The sequence below is a fragment of the Lolium rigidum genome, chromosome 3, assembly GCF_022539505.1.
Source record: "Lolium rigidum isolate FL_2022 chromosome 3, APGP_CSIRO_Lrig_0.1, whole genome shotgun sequence".
Taxonomy (NCBI): domain Eukaryota; kingdom Viridiplantae; phylum Streptophyta; class Magnoliopsida; order Poales; family Poaceae; genus Lolium; species Lolium rigidum.
The window spans coordinates 292187796-292211369 of NC_061510.1; the positions used below are offsets into that span (position 1 = coordinate 292187796).

At 43.2% G+C, this 23574-nt stretch overlaps 1 long non-coding RNA gene across 1 annotated transcript; it reads right to left on the reverse strand.

The window, feature by feature from the left end:
* Positions 1-16804: 16804 nt before the first annotated feature.
* LOC124701137 lies at positions 16805-17961 on the reverse strand. Its single transcript, XR_007001922.1, has 3 exons — positions 17866-17961; positions 17106-17264; positions 16805-16963 (listed from the first exon to the last, which is right to left on the reverse strand). It is a non-coding gene; the product is annotated as an uncharacterized LOC124701137 (long non-coding RNA).
* Positions 17962-23574: the final 5613 nt, after the last annotated feature.

The following is a 23574-nucleotide window of genomic DNA, read 5'->3' on the forward strand; positions in this document are numbered from 1 at the left end:
GGATGGACCAGTGGACGTGTGGGTGCCTGAGAGTGCGCGGTTGAATAGTGGTTGCTGATGACCCACAAGTATAGGGGATCGCAGCAGTCTTCGAGGGAAGTAAAACCCAAATTTATTGATTCGACACAAGGGGAGGTAAAGAATACTTATAAGCCTTAACAATTGAGTTGTCAATTCAGCTGCACCTGGAAAAGCACTAGCAACAGGGGTGATGTGAAAGTAGCAGTGATATGAGAGCAATAGTAACAGTAACACAGCAGCAGTAGCAGTAATATGAGAGCAATGGCACCAGAAAACAGTTGACATGTAGAACGAGTATATGATGATGAAAGATGGACCGGGGTTCCCAGCTATCTACACTAGTGGCAACTCTCCAATAACAAGTGTTGGGTGAACAAATTACAGTCGGGCAATTGATAGGATTGAAATAGCATTAAGACAGAATATCAAGATCATTAATCATGTAGGCATGTTTCCCAATAATAGTCGTACGTGCTCGCAATGAGAAACTTGTACAACATCTTTTGTCCTACCAGCCGGCGGCAGCGGGCCTCAAGGGAAACTACTGGATATTAAGGTACTCCTTTTAATAGAGTACCGGAGCAAAGGATTAACACTCCGTGAAAACATGTGATCCTCACATCACTACCATCCCCTCCGGTTGTCCCGATTTCTGTCACTTCGGGGCCTTTGGTTCCGGACGGTGACATGTGCATACAACTTGTAGATACAATCTAAGCAATAAGTATAGAGCTCAAATCTAAGATCATGCCACTCGGGCCCTAGTGACAAGCATTAAACACAACAAGATTGCAGCAACAATAACTTCATAAACTTTGTAGATAGACAATCATAACGTAACAATCCATCGGATCCCGACAAACACAACACCAATTACATCGAGATGAATCTCAATCATGTAAGGCAGCTCATGAGATCATTGTATTGAAGTACATGGGAGAGATGATACCAACTAGCTACGGCTAGAACCCGTAGTCCATGGGGGAACTACTCACGGAGCATGATGGAGGCGATGGCGTTGATGGAGATGGCTTCCGGGGCACTTCCCCGTCCCGGCAGGGTGCCGGGACAGAGACTTCTGTCCCCCGAATTGGAGTTTCGCGATGGTGGCGGCGCCCCTGGAGTCTTTCTGGAGTTTCGTCAAAAGTTACGGTGTTTTTAGGTCGAAAGGGATTTTATAGGCGAAGAGGCGGCGCAGGGGGGCACCTGGGGGCTCCCCACCACAGGCCGGCGCGGGCCCAGGCCAGGCCGCGCCGCCCTATGGTGTGGTGGCCCTCTGGCCCCTCTCCGACTCTTCTTCGGTGTTCGGAGCCTTCCGGGAAAAATAGGAGGTTTGGTCTTCGTTTCGTCGAATTCCGAGAATATTGCCCGAACAGCCTTTCCGAAACCAAAAACAGCAGAAAACAGGAACTGGCACTGTGGCATCTTGTTAATAGGTTAGTTCCGGAAAACGCATAAAATCATCATAAAGTGCAAGCAAAACATGTAAGTATTGTCATAAAACAAGCATGGAACAACAGAAATTATGGATACGTTGGAGACGTATCAGCATCCCCAAGCTTAGTTCCTGCTCGTCCCGAGCAGTAAACGATAAAAAGAATAATTTCGTAGTGACATGCTACTTACATAACCTTGATCATACTATTACAAAGCACATGAAATGAATGAAGTGACTCAAGGCAATGATCTATAGTTGCTAACAAGTAGATAACATATAGCAAAACTTTTCATGAATAATACCTTCAAGACTAGTATCAAAAGTCTTGCATAAGAGTTAACTCATAAAGCAATAAGTTCAAAGTAAAGGCATCGAAGCAACACAAAGGAAGATATAAGTTTCAGCGGTTGCTTTTCAACTTGTAACATGCATATCTCATGGATAATTGTCAACACAAAGTAATATGATGAATGCAAATATGCAAGTATGTAAGAATCAATGCACAGTTGACACAAGTGTTTGCTTCTAAGATGGAAGGAAGTAGGTAAACTGACTCAACATAAAGTAAAAGAATGGCCCTTCAAAGAGGAAAGCATCGATTGCTATATTTGTGCTAGAGCTTTGGTTTTGAAAACATAAAGAGAGCATAAAAGTAAAGTTTTGAGAGGTGTTTGTTGTTGTCAACGAATGGTAGTGGGCACTCTAACCCCCTTGCCAGACAAACCTTCAAAGAGCGGCTCCCATGAATTATTTTTATTTTTGGGCGGCACTCCTTCCAACCTTTCTTTCACAAACCATGGCTAACCGAATCCTCGGGCGCCTGCCAACAATTTCATACCATGAAGGAGTGCCCTTTTATTTTAGTTTTATTATGATGACACTCCTCCCCACCTTTGCTTACACAAGCCATGGCTAACCGAATCCTTCGGGTGCCGTCCAACAATCACATACCATGGAGGAGTGTCTATTTTTGTTAATTAATTTGGGACTGGGAATCCCATTGCCAGCTCTTTTTGCAAAATTATTGGATAAGCGGATGAAGCCACTAGTCCATTGGTGAAAGTTGCCCAACGAGATTGAAAGATAAACACCACATACTTCCTCATGAGCTATAAAACATTAACACAAATTGAAAAGCATTTTGAATTGTTTAAAGGTAGCACTCAAGCAATTTACTTTGGAATGACAGGAAATACCACATAGTAGGTAGGTATGGTGGACACAAATGGCATAGTTTTTGGCTCAAGGTTTTGGATGGATGAGAAGTATTCCCTCTCAGTACAAGGCTTTGGGCTAGCAAGGTTATTTGAAGCAAACACAAGTATGAACCGGTATAGCAAAACTTACATAAGAACATATTGCAAGCATTATAATACTCTACACTGTCTTCCTTGTTGCTCAAACACTTTTACCAGAAAATATCTAGACCTTAAGAGAGATCAATTATGCAAACCAATTTTAACAAGCTCTACAGTAGTTCTCCACTAATAGGTTTAAACTACATGAAAAAAACTTAATCATGATCTACTTGAGAGCTCAAAACAATTGCCAAGTGTCAAATTATCCAAGACATGATGAGGCATTTTCTGTTTTCAACCAAATATAAATAAGTGCAATAGCTTCCAACTTTTATCATTGAACATTAAAAGTAAAACGAAGAACACGAGTGTTCATATGAAAAAGCGGAGCGTGTATCTCTCCCACACAAGGATTTCTAGGATCCGAATTTATTCAACCATAAACAAAAATAAAAGCACACAGACGTTCCAAGTAAAGCACATAAGATGTGACCGAATAAAAATATAGTTTCAATAGAAGAAACCTGATAAGTTGATGAAGAAGGGGATGCCCTGGGCATCCCCAAGCTTAGACGCTTGAGTCTTCTTGAAATATGCAGGGATGAACCACGGGGGCATCCCCAAGCTTAGACTTTTCACTCTTCTTGATCATATATCATCCTCCTCTCTTGACCCTTGAAAACTTCCTTCACACCAAACTTCTCATAAACTTCATTAGAGGGGTTAGTACTCAAAAAATTTGAATCCACCTTGGTCCTGTAGTGGCACATTGGAAGAACTCAATAAAACATTAGCTACAGCCCTCTACGTCTAGAAAACCTCGCTTAAAGTCCACAAGAGACCATACAAAAAACAGAGACAGAATCTGCCAAAACAGAACAGCTAGTAAAGACGAATTTTAATAAAATACTTCCGTTGCTCAAATCAGAAAACTCAAAACTAACGAAAGTTGCGTACATATCTGGGGAACACGCACGTAAATTGGCTTAATTTTCTGAGTTACCTACAGAGAAAACAGCCCAGATTCGTGACAGATAGAAATCTGTTTCTGCGCAGAAATCCAAATCTAGTATCAACCTTCGATTAGAGGCTTCACTTGGCTCAACAAAACACAAAACTAAGATAATGAGAGGTTGCTACAGTAGTAAACAACTTCCAAGACACAAATATAAAACAAAGTACTGTAGCAAAATAACACATGGGTTATCTCCTAAGAAGTTCTTTCTTTACAGCCATTAAGATGGGCTCAGCAGTTTTAATGATGCACTCGCAAGAAATAGTATTCGAAGCAAAAGAGAGCATCAAGAGGCAAATCCAAAACAAGTTTAAGCCTAACATGCTTCCTATGCATATGAATCTTGTACACAAATAAATTCATGAAGAACAAAGTGACAAGCATAAGAAGATAAAACAAGAATAACTTCAAAAATTTCAGCATATAGAGAGGTGTATTAATACCATGAAAATTTCTACAACCATATTTTCCTCTCTCATAATAATTTTCAGTAGCTTCATGAACAAACTCAACAATATAGCTATCACATGCAGCATACTTTTCATGATTTCCAAACACATAATTTTTATCAAGTTCAAGAATAGTGGAATTAAAACTTTCAAACTTACTTTTATTAATAATATAACAAGGTAGTTGATCAATCTCAATAGATATGGGACTCATAGAATAAGTCAAGAACTCTCCAATCCCATTTTCATTAGTAGTACAATTAATATTATCAAGTAACATAGGACCATCATCTAGAGCTTTATCATAAACATTTTCCAAGCAAAATTCTTTAGTACCATGCATTTCGACATCAGGCACAAACAAAGCATTATCATAAGATTTATCAAAATAGCATGGATTATCATAAATAACAGTAGCATAATCATTCTCACAAGTATTACTCATAGGTACTATTTCAAGAGAATCCACAGGAACATAACATTCAACCTCTTCCGGTAAGGATGGAGGACAATCAAATAATGTAAGAGATAAAGAGTTACTCTCATTAGAAGGTTGGCATGGGTAGCTAATCCGTTCTTCCTCCTTTTGTTCGTCGCTCTCCTCTTCTTTTTCATCCAATGAGCTTTCAGGTTCATCAATTTCCTCCTCTTTTTCATCCAATGAGCTTTCAGGTTCATCAATTTCTTCTTCCACCGGTTCCTGCAAATTGTGAGTGCATTCTTGTGCATTAATGTGTCTCTCTTTATAATCAAGGATATAAGGATTCCTACTCGTAGCATTCTATGCAAGAATTAAGGATAGTAGAGACATAATCTTTAAGGCCCTTACAAACAACACAAGTTTCATAGTTCTCAACCATGAAGGATTCTATCTCGGAGGCTCCCATAAATAAGACAAATTGTTCTACCTCTTCGAACCCATAATGAATATAGCAATTCCGATTATAGTTCTTAATTAAAAATTCCTCACTAAAGCCACATTGAAATTTAAGATGTTTAGTATCCTGTTGAGAGCAACAGTTTATATTATGGCGTTCAAGCAAGATTTCAGCAATTGTATTCAATTTTTCTATCATAGCACTCATTATTTTACCAGCTCTTGATTCTCTATAATTATTATAACATTCTATAAGCTCCAAGTAGGTTGTTGGTTCTCCCATAACAGCAGTTTTTAATTTTTAGATTTTTCAAATTTTTATGGATTTTTGGGTATATGAGGAAAATAAAACAAGACAAAAAGTAACTAGGCAAAAGTAAACTAAGCGAAATAATACTAGACAGAAATAAACTAAACACAAATAAACTAGATAAAAGTAAACTAAGCAAAACAAAATAAAATAAAATAGAGAGAGAGGTGGAGTGTACTCCCCAGGTGAACTTATGAGTAGAGCTATGCCTCCTCGGCAACGGCGCCGTGAAAATAGTCTTGATGACCCACAAGTATAGGGGATCGCAACAGTCTTCGAGGGAAGTAAAACCCAAATTTATTGATTCGACACAAGGGGAGGTAAAGAATACATATAAGCCTTAACAACTGAGTTGTCAATTCAGCTGCACCTGGAAAAGCACTAGCAACAGGGGTGATGTGAAAGTAGCAGTGATATGAGAGCAATAGTAACAGTAACACAGCAGCAGTAGTAGTAATATGAGAGCAATGGCACCAGGAAACAGTTGACATGTAGAACGAGTATATGATGATGAAAGATGGACCGGGGTTCCCAGCTATCTACACTAGTGGCAACTCTCCAATAACAAGTGTTGGGTGAACAAATTACGATCGGGCAATTGATAGGATTGAAATAGCATTAAGACAGAATATCAAGATCATTAATCATGTAGGCATGTTTCCCAATAATAGTCGTACGTGCTCGCAATGAGAAACTTGTACAACATCTTTTGTCCTACCAGCCGCTGGCAGCCGGGCCTCAAGGGAAACTACTGGATATTAAGGTACTCCTTTTAATAGAGTACCGGAGCAAAGCATTAACACTCCGTGAAAACATGTGATCCTCACATCACTACCATCCCCTCCGGTTGTCCCGATTTCTGTCACTTCGGGGCCTTTGGTTCCGGACGAGTGACATGTGCATACAACTTGTAGATACAATCTAAGCAATAAGTATAGAGCTCAAATCTAAGATCATGCCACTCGGGCCCTAGTGACAAGCATTAAACACAACAAGATTGCAGCAACAATAACTTCATAAACTTTGTAGATAGACAATCATAACATAACAATCCATCGGATCCCGACAAACACAACACCAATTACATCAGATGAATCTCAATCATGTAAGGCAGCTCATGAGATCATTGTATTGAAGTACATGGGAGAGATGATACCAACTAGCTACAGCTAGAACCCGTAGTCCATGAGGGAACTACTCACGGAGCATGATGGAGGCGATGGCGTTGATGGAGATGGCTTCCGGGGGCACTTCCCCGTCCCGGCAGGGTGCCGGAACGAGACTTCGTCCCCCGAATTGGAGTTTTGCGATGGTGGCGGCGCCCCGGAGTCTTTCCGGAGTTTCGTCAAAAGTTACGGTGTTTTTAGGTCGAAAGGGATTTTATAGGCGAAGAGGCGGCGCGCGGGGGCACTGGGGCTCCCCACCACAGGCCGGCGCGGGCCCGTGCCGAGCCGCGCCGCCCTATGGTGTGGTGGCCCTCCGGCCCCTCTCCGACTCTTCTTCGGTGTTCGGAGCCTTCCGGGAAAAATAGGAGGTTTGGTCTTCGTTTCGTCGAATTCCGAGAATATTGCCCGAACAGCCTTTCTGGAACCAAAAACGGCAGTAAAACAGGAACCGGCACTGTGGCATCTTGTTAATAGGTTAGTTCCGGAAAACGCATAAAATCATCATAAAGTGCAAGCAAAACATGTAAGTATTGTCATAAAACAAGCATGGAACAACAGAAATTATGGATACGTTGGAGACGTATCAGTTGCCACCCAGGGTTAAAGAGATTATTATGTCGTCCATGTTTTAGATAGCTTCCAGTGCAACCACAATACATTATGGGCTCTGTCTTAGCTAAGTACTTAGTGGGAAACCTCGCCTAGGGTACCGCCAGTGGGTGGAGTTTCAGGGTACGGGCGGATCCGGTAGGTAGAGGGGCTACTAAAGAAAAGCTTCGTAGTAACCTCGTCCTGGCCTTAATGAAGATGAAGAATTTTGCCAAAAAGGCTTGGTTGCGAATTGTGGGTAAAGAGCGCAACCTCTTGATGTCTACGGGTGCTTCTATTCTTGTAGACAGTGTTGGGCCTCCAAGAGCAGAGATTTGTAGAACAGCAGCAAGTTTCCCTTAAGTGGATCACCCAAGGTTTATCGAACTCAGGGAGGAAGAGGTCAAAGATATCCCTCTCATGCAACCCTGCAACCACAAAGCAAGAAGTCTCTTGTGTCCCCAACACACCTAATAGGTGTACTAGTTCGGCGAAGAGATAGTGAAATACAAGTGGTATGAATAAGTATGAGCAGTAGCAACGGTGCCAGAAAATAGCTTGCTGGCGTGTAGTTGATGGTGGTAATATTGCAGCAAAGTAGTAACGCAAGAAAACAAGTAAACAAGCAGTGATAGCAGTATTTAGGAACAAGGCCTAGGGATTAGACTTTCACTAGTGGACACTCTCAACATTGATCACATAACAGAATAGATAAATGCATACACTACACTCTTGTTGGATGATGAACACATTGCGTAGGATTACACGAACCCTCAATGCCGGAGTTAACAAGCTCCACAATTCAATGTTCATATTTAAATAACCTTAGAGTGCATGAAAGATCAATTCGACTAAACCAAGTACTAGCATAGCATGCACACTCGTCACCTTCATGCTATGTAGGAGGAATAATACACATCAATACTATCATAGCAATAGTTAACTTCATAATCTACAAGAGATCATAATCATAGCATAAACCAAGTACTAACACGGGTGCACACACTCGTCACCATTACACCGTGCAGGAGGAATAAAACTACTTTAATAACATTGCTAGAGTAGCACATAGATAAATTGTGATACAAAATACATTGCAATCATAAAGAGATATAAATAAGCACTTCACTATGCTCTTCATAACAGTGAATAAGTATTCTGTGAAATATAGCCTAAGAGACCCACACGGTGCACACACTGTCACCTTTACACACGTGGGACAAGGAGTCTCCGGAGATCACATGAGTAAAACTCACTTGACTAGCATAATGACATCTAGATTACAAGCATCATCATATGAATCTCAATCATGTAAGGCAGCTCATGAGATTATTGTATTGAAGTACATAGGAGAGAGATTAACCACATAGCTACCGGTACATCCCCGAGCCTCGATGGAGAACTACTCCCTCCTCATGGGAGACAGCAGCGTTGATGAAGATGGCGGTGGTGTAGATGGAGGAGCCTTCCGGGGGCACTTCCCCGTCCCGCGGCGTGCCGGAACGAGACTCCCGTCCCCGGCATCTTGGCTTCGCGATGGCGGCGGCTCCGGAAGGTTTCTCGTATCGTGGTTCTTCGCCTCGAGGGTTTCGCGACGGAGGCTTTAAGTAGGCGGAAGGGCAACGTGGGGGGCCACACGAGGGGCCCACACTATAGGTCGGCGCGGCCAGGGCTTGGGCCACGCCGCCCTATGGTTTGGCCACCTCGTGGCTCCACTTCGACTCCTCTTCGGTCTTCTGGAAGCTTCGTGGCAAAATAGGACCCTGGGTTTTGATTTCGTCCAATTCCGAGAATATTTCGTTACTAGGATTTCTGAAACCAAAAACAGCGGAAAACAACAACTGGCTCTTCGGCATCTTGTTAATAGGTTAGTTCCAAAAAATGCACGAATATGACATAAAGTGTGCATAAAACATGTAGGTATCATCAATAATATGGCATAGAACATAAGAAATTATCGATACGTCGGAGACGTATCAAGCATCCCCAAGCTTAGTTCTCGCTCGTCCCGAGCGGGTAAAACGATAACAAAGATAATTTCTGAAGTGACATGCCAACATAACCTTGATCATACTATTTGTAAACATATGTAATGAATGCAGCGATCAAAACAATGGTAATGACATGAGTAAACAAGTGAATCATAAAGCAAAGACTTTTCATGAATAGTACTTCAAGACAAGCATCAATAAGTCTTGCATAAGAGTTAACTCATAAAGCAATAAATCAAAGTAAAGGTATTGAAGCAACACAAAGGAAGACTAAGTTTCAGCGGTTGCTTTCAACTTGTAACATGTATATCTCATGGATAATTGTCAACATAGAGTAATATAACAAATGCAATATGCAAGTATGTAGGAATCAATGCATAGTTCACACAAGTGTTTGCTTCTTGAGGTGGAGAGAAATAGGTGAACTGACTCAACATAAAAGTAAAAAGAATGGTCCTTCAAAGAGGAAAGCATCGATTGCTATATTTGTGCTAGAGCTTTTATTTTGAAAACATGAAACAATTTTGTCAACGGTAGTAATAAAGCATATGAGTTATGTAAATTATATCTTACAAGTTGCAAGTCTCATGCATAGTATACTAATAGTGCCCGCACCTTGTCCTAATTAGCTTGGACTACCGGATCATTGCAATACACATGTTTTAGCCAAGTGTCACAATGGGGTACCTCCATGCCGCCTGTACAAAGGTCTAAGGAGAAAGCTCGCATTTTGGATTTCTCGCTTTTGATTATTCTCAACTTAGACATCCATACCGGGACAACATGGACAACAGATAATGGACTCCTCTTTAATGCATAAGCATGTGACAACAATTATTATTCTCATATGAGATTGAGGATATATGTCCAAAACTCGAAACTTCCACCATGAATCATGGCTTTAGTTAGCGGCCCAATGTTCTTCTCTAACAATATGCATGCTCCAACCATTAAGGTGGTAGATCTCTCTTACTTCGGACAAGACGGACATGCATAGCAACTCACATGATATTCAACAAAGAGTAGTTGATGGCGTCCCCGTAAGCATGGTTATCGCACAACAAGCAACTTAATAAGAGATAAAGTGCATAAGTACATATTCAATACCACAATAGTTTTTAAGCTATTTGTCCCATGAGCTATATATTGCAAAGGTGAATGATGGAATTTTAAAGGTAGCACTCAAGCAATTTACTTTGGAATGGCGGATAAATACCATGTAGTAGGTAGGTATGGTGGACACAAATGGCATAGTGGTTGGCTCAAGGATTTTGGATGCATGAGAAGTATTCCCTCTCGATACAATGTTTAGGCTAGCAAGGTTATTTGAAACAAACACAAGGATGGACGGTGCAGCAAAACTCACATAAAAGACATATTGTAAACATTATAAGAATCTACACCGTCTTCCTTGTTGTTCAAAACTCAATACTAGATGTTATCTAGACTCTAGAGAAACCAAATATGCAAACCAAATTAGCAAGCTCTAAGTGTTTCTTCATTAATGGGTGCAAAGTATATGATGCAAGAGCTTAAACATGAGCACAACAATTGCCAAGTATCAAATTATCCAAGACATTTTAGAGTTACTACATGTAGCATTTTCCAATTCCAACCATATAACAATTTAACGAAGAAGAAACTTCGCCATGAATACTATGAGTAGAGCATAAGGACATACTTGTCCATATGCTACAGCGGAGCGTGTCTCTCTCCCACACAAGAATTTATTCAAACAAAAACAAAAACAAGAAATATACAGACGCTCCAAGTAGAGTACATAAGATGTGACCGAATAAAAATATAGTTTCAAGAGAAGGAACCTGATAATTTGTCGATGAAGAAGGGGATGCCTTGGGCATCCCCAAGCTTAGACGCTTGAGTCTTCTTAGAATATGCAGGGGTGAACCACCGGGGCATCCCCAAGCTTAGAGCTTTCACTCTCCTTGATCATATTGCATCATACTCCTCTCTTGATCCTTGAAAACTTCCTCCACACCAAACTCGAAACAACTCATTAGAGGGTTAGTGCACAAGTAAAAATTAACATGTTCAGAGGTGACACAATCATTCTTAACACTTCTGGACATTGCATAAAGCTACTGGACATTAATGGATCAAAGAAATTCATCCAACATAGCAAAAGAGGCAATGCGAAATAAAAAGCAGAATCTGTCAAAACAGAACAGTCCGTAAAGATAGATTTTATTAGGGCACCAGACTTGCTCAAATGAAAATGCCCAAATTTAATGAAAGTTGCGTACATATCTGAGGATCACTCACGTAAATTGGCTTAATTTTCTGAGTTTCCTACAGAGAATTAGACCCAGATTCGTGACAGCAAAGAAATCTGTTTCTGTGCAGTAATCCAAATCTAGTATCAACCTTGCTATCAACGACTTTACTTGGCACAACACAACACAAAACTAAGATAAGGAGAGGTTGCTACAGTAGTAAACAACTTCCAAGACTCAAATATAAAACAAAGTACTGTAGCAAAATAACACATGGGTTATCTCCCAAGAAGTTCTTTCTTTATAGCCATTAAGATGGGCTCAACAGCTTTTATGATGCACTCGCAAGAAATAGTAGTTGAAGCAAAAGAGAGCATCAAGAGGCAAATTCAAAACAAATTTAAGTCTAACATACTTCCTATGCATAGGAATCTTGTAAATAAACAAGTTCATGAAGAGCAAAGTAACAAGCATAGGAAGATAAAACAAGTGTAGCTTCAAAAATTTCAGCACATAGAGAGGCATTTTAGTAACATGAAAATTTCTACAACCATATTTTCCTCTCTCATAATAACTTTCAGTAGCATCATGAGCAAACTCAACAATATAACTATCACATAAAGCATTCTTATCATGAGTCTCATGCATAAAATTATTACTCTCCACATAGGCATAGTCAATTTTATTAGTAATAGTGGGAGCAAATTCAACAAAGTAGCTATCATTATTATTCTCATCATCAAATATAGGAGGCATGTTGTAATCATAATCAAATTTATCCTCCATAACAGGCGGTAACAAAAGACTACTATCATTATAATCATCATATATGGGAGGCAAAGTATCATCAAAGTAAATTTTCTCATCAATGCTTGGGGACTAAAAAGATCATGAAAACCAGCTTCCCCAAGCTTAGAACTTTCTATATCATTATCAACAATGGTGTTCAAAGCGTTCATACTAATATTACTACCAACATGCAAATAAGATTCCATAGGTTTTTTAATTTTCGCATCAAACCATCCATGTCTTAAATCAGGAAATAGAATAAGAAGCTCATTGTTGTTCATTATGCCAAACTAGTGTAAACAAGAAACAAAAAGATGCAATTGCAGGATCTAAAGGAAATAGCTTCGAGTACTTACAACGGCGAAAATAGCTTAGTAGCCGAGATCCGGAGAATGAGTACCTTTTACCTTTCCTCCCCGGCAACGGCGCCAGAAAAGTGCTTGATGTCTACGGGTGCTTCTATTCTTGTAGACAGTGTTGGGCCTCCAAGAGCAGAGGTTTGTAGAACAGCAGCAAGTTTCCCTTAAATGGATCACCCAAGGTTTATCGAACTCGGGGAGGAAGAGGTCAAAGATATCCCTCTCATGCAACCCCGCAACCACAAAGCAAGAAGTCTCTTGTGTCCCCAACACACCTAATAGGTGTACTAGTTCGGCGAAGAGATAGTGAAATACAGGTGGTATGAATAAGTATGAGCAGTAGCAACGGTGCCGTGAAAATAGCTTGTCAGGCGTGTAGTTGATGGTGGTAGTATTGCAGCAGATAGTAACGCATAGAAACAAGAAACAAGCAGCGATAGCAGTATTTAGGAACAAGGCCTAGGGATTAGACTTTCACTAGTGAACACTCTCAACATTGATCACATAACAGAATAGATAAATGCATACTCTACACTCTTGTTGGATGATGAACACATTGCGTAGGATTACACGAACCCTCAATGCCGGAGTTAACAAGCTCCACAATTCAATGTTCGTATTTAAATAACCTTAGAGTGCATGAAAGATCAATTCGACTAAACCAAGTACTAGCATAGCATGCACACTGTCACCTTCATGCTATGTAGGAGGAATAATACACATCAATACTATCATAGCAATAGTTAACTTCATAATCTACAAGAGATCATAATCATAGCATAAACCAAGTACTAACACGGATGCACACACCGTCACCATTACACCGTGCAGGAGGAATAAAACTACTTTAATAACATTGCTAGAGTAGCACATAGATAAATTGTGATACAAAATACATTGCAATCATAAAGAGATATAAATAAGCACTTCACTATGCTCTTCATAACAGTGAATAAGTATTCTGTGAAATATAGCCTAAGAGACCCACACGGTGCACACACTCGTCACCTTTACACACGTGGGACAAGGAGTCTCCGGAGATCACATGAGTAAAACTCACTTGACTAGCATAATGACATCTAGATTACAAGCATCATCATATGAATCTCAATCATGTAAGGCAGCTCATGAGACTATTGTATTGAAGTACATAGGAGAGAGATTAACCACATAGCTACCGGTACAGCCCCGAGCCTCGATGGAGAACTACTCCCTCCTCATGGGAGACAGCAACGTTGATGAAGATGGCGGTGGTGTAGATGGAGGAGCCTTCCGGGGGCACTTCCCCGTCCCGGCGGCGTGCCGGAACAGAGACTCCTGTCCCCCAGATCTTGACTTCGCGATGGCGGCGGCTCTGGAAGGTTTCTCGTATCGTGGTTCTTCGCCTCAGGGGTTTCGCGACGGAGGCTTTAAGTAGGCGGAAGGGCAACGTGGGGGGCCACACGAGGGGCCCACACTATAGGTCGGCGCGGCCAGGGCTTGGGCCGCGCCGCCCTATGGTTTGGCCACCTCGTGGCCCCACTTCGACTCCTCTTCGGTCTTCCGGAAGCTTCGTGGCAAAATAGGACCCTGGGTTTTGATTCCGTCCAATTCCGAGAATATTTCGTTACTAGGATTTCTGAAACCAAAAATAGCAGAAAACAACAACTGGCTCTTCGGCATCTTGTTAATAGGTTAGTTCCAGAAAATACACGAATATGACATAAAGTGTGCATAAAACATGTAGGTATCATCAATAATATGGCATAGAACATAAGAAATTATCGATACGTCGGAGACGTATCACCTCTCGAGAGTTAAACCTAAGATCTTAGCCGTGTCCCCGGTTATGGACAATTTGAGCTTCTAGGCAGGGAATGTACGGAGGAATCTCATCACCTTTTCTTAATGAGTTAAAATTTGAGTAGCAACTGTCGGATAGTACATGGGAGATGTAACCATGATACTGTTTATGACAACATTACAAGTTTTACAAAAGTTTTGTTTTAAATAAAATGTAGGATAAAATTGGCTTTATGCAAATTTGCCTAAACTCCACTAGCCAAATATCATGTAGATAGTCATGCCTAAAACTGCCACCAAATAAGTGTCATTTGCCAGTACATCATTGTACTGACCTCCATTCGTGGGGCTGCATATTCAAACGTGCAGGATTTTCTGAGGAGAAGTACGTGGTAGGATCTCGAGTCTACATTCCAACATGACTGCCTGTGGCACATGAAGATGATGAAGGCTCATTGATGACTTACATTCCGCTGTGTTTGTTCTGAACATTGTACTGAGCTAGTCCATGTGACTATGCAATTTGTAAGGCTTTACTTTACCCTCTGGATCAACGATGTAGTAATTTGATACTATTGCAATGATTACTATATTTTGTAATGTGTGTGCTATCAGTGATCCCGGGAATAGCACTATACACAGGTATATTGCCTTTATTAAAAAGGTAGGGTGCTACATTTTCTCAAAAGACTATATAGCTTATATCAAGAAACGGATGGAGTATAAAAAAGGCACATTCCTTTCTCGCAATAAACTTTGTGCTTACTTTCAGGTAGGGTGGGCAAAAAAACCGATAACCAAAGACCGAAACCGAAAAGAACAAGACCAAACCAAAAAGACCGAGACCGAAATAACCGATAAAGAAATTGGATAGAAATTTTTATAGACCGAAAGGTGGTCAATTCGGCTATTTCTTCCAAGTAACCGAATAGACCGAACTGACCAAATTTTACGTGAGAGTATCCCAATCTTTAGAATTATGTGATGCGCGTGAGATGTGGTATTCTTGAATGTTAATCAAACTTCTCTAGTATTGTTACATTTTTGTTTAGATTATTCAACGTTTATTCCGCCAATTGATAATAATATATGCAATGAAAAAGCGTCGAAAATACATCTAACATATTGCCATTTTTTTACTAAATATAACATTTGTGTTGATAACATTGACCAAGATATTCGGTCATGACCGAACCCGAACCCGAATTATTGGGTACCCGAATTTATCAGGTAGTAAAACAAGTAAGTATATTTCGGTCTTCATTTTTTTATGAAGGAATTCTAAATAGACCGAAATACAAAAACCGAATTATTGGTCATGATCGAATGCCCACCCCTACTTCCAAGCAAGCACATTTAACTGAGAGGTTTGTAAAAACGAGCTTGGAAAAATAAGATGTATCTTGTTTTTATGGGTTCCTTTCAATATTTCTGTAAGGATATAACGTGGATGTAAGTATCACTAAAACAGGAAGAAGTCGATCTACATTTGAGCAATAAAATGTGCTTAGTAGTATCATGCAGCAAGCACGCGTGCGCGCACACACCACAGACACTCGGTGATTGAACATCCTCACCACAAAGCTTTTTATAGAAACAGAAAACATCAAGGACGAACTAACAATAAAACCCACCTAGTTGATAACAACTTCCATCTCCTCCATAACATTTTGTTGGCTTGTTGCTCTCATCGACATGTTCCACCTGCGCTCAACATTTATTTCACTTAGCTATTGAACCCAACAGAAGCACTTGGTATACGTTTCTTCTTGCTGCAATTAACAAGCACAAATATCAATCAAGTGTACAAAAATCCGTTAGCAACCTTTTAAAAGCAACATATATTTGCTGTTCTACATACAACTCTATACCACCCATGCACTGGTACAGGTAAAACACCCATGTTAATTAAGAGATATATCTAAAAGGTTTGAAAATATTCATCTAGCTTAACTAACAATGGGCTGATGAGCAATTGAAAAAAAATCAACTTATGAGGGTGTGACTCGTTAATAGCACAATAGAAAAATGATTAGGAAGTTTTCGATATATACCATCCCTATCAATGCTCATCATTTGGGAGATTTGAAATGAAAGAAGTGATAGAGTGTTCAAGAAGAAGCGCGCCCCATCGCAAACCGTCTTCGATAGGATTAAAAAGGATGCTAGTTTATGGGTTTAGCTGGTGCTAAAAGTTTGGGTCATTTGATGCCGGGAGAGTAAACTAGTATTATGTCATAAACATTTTACTTTCTTGTAAAATTTCTATCTTAATCAACTAAATGGGGAAAGCTTTTGCCCTCGTTTCAAAAAACATTACAGATTTTTTTCTCTAGCAATTTTATTTCAATATTGTTGAATGGGCTTCCTTTTACGTATAATTTATTTATGCCTAAAATCCACGCAAAGAAAAACAAATATGGATGGCTTACCTTCAGAGTTCGGCTGGGTTGTTAATCAGCTTATACGTTCTAACTTTACCGGGCATGTACCCCAGTCACTGAACAGCTTCAAAATCTCTTGATCATTTTTAACAGAAGATGGACATCGACTCTTGATCTCCACAGTTTTCAGGCTTTCAAGTGTAGGATGCAATTGTGGCGATGGTATACTACTACATTCTGCTTTCTTCTCGAGTCCATGGTTCTGCAGAATAAGAAAGAAGAAGACATATATTATTTTCATGCAAGCGCATATGAGGATTACATTATATAACTTAAAAACTTGCATGGTGAACACAGTAGCACAGAGTAATTCATCTGAATACATGAATATATATAGTACGCACCTCAAAATCAAGTCGCAAGATTAGCCTCTCTAGTGTTGGAGTGTGCCGCAGAAGGCACGCAAGCGCAGTTACATCGCCACACACGCACCAATTGTTAAGTATCAAAGTCTTTAATTTTGTGAAAGTAGGGCACCATGTCAAGTCCCTTTGTAGGATTTCCTGGATAAAGTGCACATGAAAGGTTGAGAACACCATCTGAAGTATAGCATACTAACAATATATATGTATGCAAAATCTCAACTAGCATCATTCCCAAATTTTGTTTTAGCCTATTCATCCTTATAAATCACATTGTTTTCCAAGTTAAAGCTATATATTTCATGGTATTCTTTTGCGATAAAGTTACGTACCCTTGATAGAGACCCCAGAATATGTTATAAGAAGGGTTTTAAAAATGAACAATACAGTAAAAATGTACGTATAAATAAATTATATGAAATATTAGCATATTTATTCATAATATTTCATTATTAATAGGATTTATGCTTGGTTCTTGCTTGAGCATATTAAGTACAGACACTTAAGGCTCACTAGCATAATCAAGCATCAGTTTTTGCTTGAGCATATTAAATATATATGGACTATCTACTGAAAAGTCAATCTGAAAACTATTGCAAAACTTAGTAGAAACGAAGCGGCTAGCAATCTACTTAAGTGTAGTACAAAGAGCATTTTTTCTACACCTACTCATTCTAAATTATCCATTAGTACTATCTAATGAATGATGAAAATGAAAGTTAAAAATATTCAGTTGACAAACCATTCCGTCTGGAGTCGAAGCTAGAAGCTCCAAGGTGGTGGCCTCTGACAAGCCGTGCAGGAGCAAGCAGCCATTGCCAGGGTACAACTTGGTGGCGCCGGTAAGCCGGATGCTGGCCGTCGTCAACCGAGGCATGCTGTCAAGGAATGGAGGTGTCTGTTCCTCGTCATAACTATCGGATATCTCCAGCTGACGGAGGCTCGGCGTGGAGATCCTCATCGTCGTCGTCCCACCGCTGGTGTACCGACCGATCGGGATGTCGCAGTGGATGATGCTGAGGCGCTCCAGCGAGGGCGACACGAGGGCGTCGCCGTTGAGGCGGCAGCCGCTGAGGGTGAGGCTGAGCAGCGCCGGGCAGGGAGAGAAGTCGAGGAGGCCGTCGGTGAGCTCGACGAGCTCGAGCTGCATTGTGGTCAGGTGCTGGGACGCGAAGGCGTCGGGGGACCGCGGCCGCCACGGCACGGCGATTTCCTCGTCGAAGCGCGCCGTGAGCGAGGCGGCGCGGCAGGTCGACAGGGCGTGCGCGATCCAGCGGTCGACGCTGGGATCGATCTCCATTCGGGGGAGCTGGAGGTAGCCATCTTCGTCATCTTCGTCGTCGTCGTCTTCACCTTCGTAGACGTCAAGGAGTGACGTGGTGGCGGCGTAGTCGTCGATCTCGAAGGAGCGCAGCTGCGAGGCGTCGTTCCGGTGGAGAAGCAGGCTGTCCACGAAGAGGCGGAAGGCGTCTCCCTTGCCGCTGACGCGCACGGCGGGGGCGGATCTCCAGATGTCGCGCCAGCGCCGGGAGAGCAGGGAGGAGTGGACGGCATCGCGCGACGGAAGGAAGGAGAGCACGTGCTGGAGGACCTCGTCCGGCAGCGTGCCGATGAGGTCGGCGCCCCTCATGCCTTGCAGATGGATGCTGGCTTGGTGGAGCGATGGAGGCTGCGATAAAGTATAGCACTAGGCCAGGAGGATCTGCTGGAAAGGAAACCGATCCGAAATCGGAACGGTCAAGAGCGGGGTATCCGGTATGATTTCGGGGAGATTATGTTGTTTCCTTTTTGAAATTTACGCTCCTTCCTGTTGGCTGTTGTTACGTCAAGCGTATCCTCTGCCGTTAAACCATAGTATCCTGATATCCAGTAGTTGTGGCAACGTGAACCAACGCACTTAGCACTCCAACATTGGCACCTTTGTGGCCATCGGCTAGTCGTCTCACCAACATGGCGTCGGAGTTCACGGTGGCCAAAGGAACAAGTCACCCAAATAATCTCAGTTAGCAGCTGGTTTGTTGGAGGGAGCATTTTCTATAGAGCTCCAGTTGAAATACAACAAGATGATTCGGCTCTTTGTCAATACTTCTGGTTTCTGCTGTTTTACCTTCTGCATTAGTCTGGGCTGAAATTCACCATTGTGGGTCAGTTTTAAGATTAAGCTGCCATCCAGGCATAGCCCATGCGGTGGACAGGGGCGAATCCTATTCATCACCCGCGGGTGATGGGTACAAACCATCGCCCGCGTGGTTTCAGCCAACGGGGAATTTTGGACCGCGGCCCATCAACAAGCAGGGAGCCAGTAGGCCTCGGATTTTTTTTCTGGTTTTTGTCGAGTTTTTTTCTGGTTTATTGGTTTTCATTTTTCTTTCGATTTTATTTTTCCTGTTTTAACAAATTTTAAAGTTGAGCTAATTTTAAAGTAAGCAAATTTTTAATCTGAGCAAATTTTGAATCTAGGCAATTTTTAAATCTAAGCAATTTCGAATATGAGAAAACCTCAATTCTAAGCAAATTTCAAATCTAAAGAAATTTTGAAACAACTGAACTAATGGGCCAGACCCATTAACCGGTTTCCCCAACCATCGCCAAGGGGTGATGGTTAGCTGCTCCCGTGGACAGGTGCCTCCACTCCTCGAGATTTGGCTGCCGAGTACTTCTTACGACAATTGGATGACCGGATCTTTAAGCACGTTTGTTTCATGTTTCATACTTCCTCTCGTTCAAAAATAAGTTGCCCAAGTGTCCAGATTACATGCATGTTTTAGTGTGTAGATACCCTCGTATCTAGAAAAAATTGAGCAATTTATTTTAGGACAGATGGAGTATGCTACTTCTAGATTATATCTGGAATCAATTGTTTGTACAGAATATTTGAGCTCTTTCGACATTCAGGTGGTGTTATCACCAGAATTTGACCGGATCAGAGGTGGGCCGCGATTGGAGATGGGCTTGAAGAATATATGTAGAAGATATACATGAATCGGCCTTCCATACCAAGTTTGGGCTAGTTTGCCCATATATCTGTAACATAGTAGGATACGTGTCGTTTAGAAGTTAGAGTTTAACCCGTGCACGGTTAGGTGCACGCCTAAATTAGAAAGTCCCCCGGACTATAAATATGTATCTAGGGTTTATGAAATAAACAACAACCAACGTTCAACACAAACCAATCTCGGCGCATCGCCAACTCCCCCGTCTCGAGGGTTTCTTCCGGGTAAGCACCATGCTGTTGCGATCTAGGCAGCACACGCGTTTATTCGTCTCCCATGCGTTGCTCGTACGGAAGCCTTTTTGATGGCGAGCAACGTAGTTATCATAGGTGGTTTAGGGTTAGCATTGTTCTTCGTATCATATGCTATCGTCGTGCAACCCTTAGGCATCTAGCCGCCCTTACGCCTATCACGGGTGTAAGGGCGGCACCCCGCTTGATCATTATTTAGTAGATCCGATCCGTTATGATTGCTCCTTGTTCTTCAAGGATTAGTTTAATATCTGCATTGTTAGGCCTTACAAAGGGTTGGAGGATCCAGCGGTGCGTAGGGTGTCGTTTGCTAGCCCTAGAAAGGATGTTCCGGGGATCAACCTCGTGTTGGTTTTTAGGCCCTGTCTAGGATCGGCTTACGATCACCGTGCGCGAGCGCGAGGCCCAATCACGAGTAGGATGTTCCGATTGTGCGGTGAAAACCCCAAATCGTAGTAGGTCGCTTTAGCTTTATCTTGATCAAGCAGGACCACCATCCGATCGTACACCTCGTACGTCTCATGGGTGGATCGGCTCTTTGAGCCGATTCACAGGACAACCTGAGAGCCGATCGAGGCTCGTATTTAACGTTTACGTGTATGCCATGCAGGAAACTAAGCGAGGCATCATCAAACACCTTCCTGACCAGGTATAGGTCAGGTGGCACGCCCTTGCGACAGCATCGGACGTGTGACCGGAAGGCTTTGCGGGCCGTCGCTCGGAGGGACCAGGGCCAGCCGCAGTCCTGGGAGATTCCCGGCTCTACGGTGTTGCCCGTCGCTGCCCGCCGGTGGGTTTCTGACCGCAACACATTCTCGGCACGCCCGGTGGGACAATCTTCGACATCCACCGCATCGCCATCTACATCCGAGATGGCGGAAGGCACTCCGGTCAAGTACGAGGATCCGACCGACGAGCTCAAGAAGAAGCATGACGAGATCAAGGCAGTCCTCGAAGCCGACCTCATCGGCTCTTTCCACGAACCCGCTCCCATGGCATCGGGTGGAAGGGGTTCTCACCTGAAGGCGCGCTCGATGGAGTGGACCTGTCCTCCCCGTCGAAGAACGCACCAGGTCGCTGCGTCGAGAGATCAACTTCATGGTGGCTCATTCGCTGCACCGCCACTCTGAGAGCCTGGTGAACACTTTGGAGCGTGTCGCTCTGCGCGTGATCCAGGAAATCATGGGCCATCAGTATTCTCCGTCAGGACCAGCTCTGGGGACTTACCAAGGAGAGATGCCACTCTAGTCCCGTCCACCGCTGCCGTTCGCGTTGGCAGCACCGTAAGTGCCGAACTCATCGGCATACGTCGTCTACAAGATTGGTGGTGACCCTAGTGACTACCAATTCCTACATGAGGCGCCCAAGGAAATCCCGCACGGATACACGTGCGCATACGTGCCAGACTGCAGTAACTGGGCACCCTCGAACCGGGCTGCAACAGCAGGGACTTCTGGAACAGCAGGAGGAACGTCGGGGGCAGATCTTGAGAAGCAGACGTGGCTAGCTAAATACGCCACTCCGACAAACCTCCAGAGCTCAGCTCCTGCAGTTGGCTCAGAACTGGAAAAGCAAGCATGGCTGGCTAAGTATGCCACCCCGGCGAATCTTCAGGGTTCGACACCTTCAGCCATCACCGCGGATCAGATTATTACAATTCTGAAAGATCAGTTCGGCATGATGCCGAAAAGGAGGACAATCGGCTATACCAAGCCGTACCCCAACGAGTACGAATTGATCCCGCTACCACCCAAATATCGGCTCCCTGACTTCACACAGTTTAGTGGATCAGATGGTTCCAGCTCCATCGAGCATGTGAGCCGATATTTGGCACAGCTGGGCACGATCTCAGCATCGGACGAGCTGCGTGTGAGGTTCTTCGCACGATCCCTCACGGGATCGGCTTTCGGGTGGTACACATCGCTGCCACCGAACTCAATCCGGACTTGGAAGCGGTTGGAAGAGCGAGTTCCACATACGGTATCACTCGGAGGCTTCCGAGGCTGGTATTGCCGATCTAGCACAAGTACGACGAAGCGCGGGGAAACAAGTGTCGAATACATCCAGCGCTTCGAGACCATTAGGAACCGATGCTATTCGGTTCACGTAAGTGAAAAAGAAGCGATCGAGTTGGCGGTGGTGGGTCTCTCATCATCGATCAAGGACGTGGCCTCCCAAGCGTACTACCCTTCATTGGCGCACATGGTGCGAAGGCCGTCGGCATATGAACAGCGCCACCCGGATGTTTACCAGGACAAATTCAAGCGTGCGGTGGTCCCGGTTGAGGCGGACGAGGATGAAGGTGCTGCGGGAGATCAAGAGGTAGCAGTGGCTAAATGGACTCGGGGGGCAAGCCCCGTGTCCTGCAAGTGGGTTAAGCCACAAGGCCCTCCAAAAGGGTTCGATTTCGACGTGACCAAAGCTGAGCAGATTTTCGACCTCTTACTCAAGGAGAAGCAGCTAAAGGTACCCGAAGGCCACAAGATCCCCACGGTGCAGGAGCTGAACGGAAAGCCATACTGCAAGTGGCATAACACGGTTCACCCACGCCACTAACGACTGCAGGGTGTGGCGTCGGCAGATCCAAATGGCGATAGAAAAAGGGCGGCTAATTTTCAACCAAGTACGCCATGAAGGTCGACACACACCCCTTCCCCGCCGTTAACATGGTGGAGTATACTTACCATGGAGGGTGCCAGCCAGATTTCTCGTGCAATATCAACATGGTGGGACCCGGGCACCACTGCGGTAAGGACGGAGATGAGGGCAGCTGCTCTCATAGCAAAGACACAGAGGAAGCCGCTCCACGCGATCGGCTCCGCCACGACGGCAAGCGCTACATCACAGAGGGAGAAGTGAGGAACATAAGATATCAGCGACCTCTCTCTGATCACCTCCTCAACAAGTATGTGGGTCAATGCGACCAACACCGGCGATACAACGACGATGATGAAAGAGATCGTCTGGCTAGGGACGACAGGAGACGTCGTCGGCATGATCGCGACGAGGAGCGATATGAGCGCCACGCCAAGGAAAAGTCGAGGGAGCAAGACGACGTGGATAGGCACTGGGACTGCCCCTTCTTCAGACACTGCTGGGATTCAGGAATGAGCCGATTGCCTACAATCAGCAATTGCCCAGAGTGTAAACAAAAGAAGAAGGATGCAGCTAACGTGTCCGTGTTCAAACGTCTAGGGCCTCTCCCGC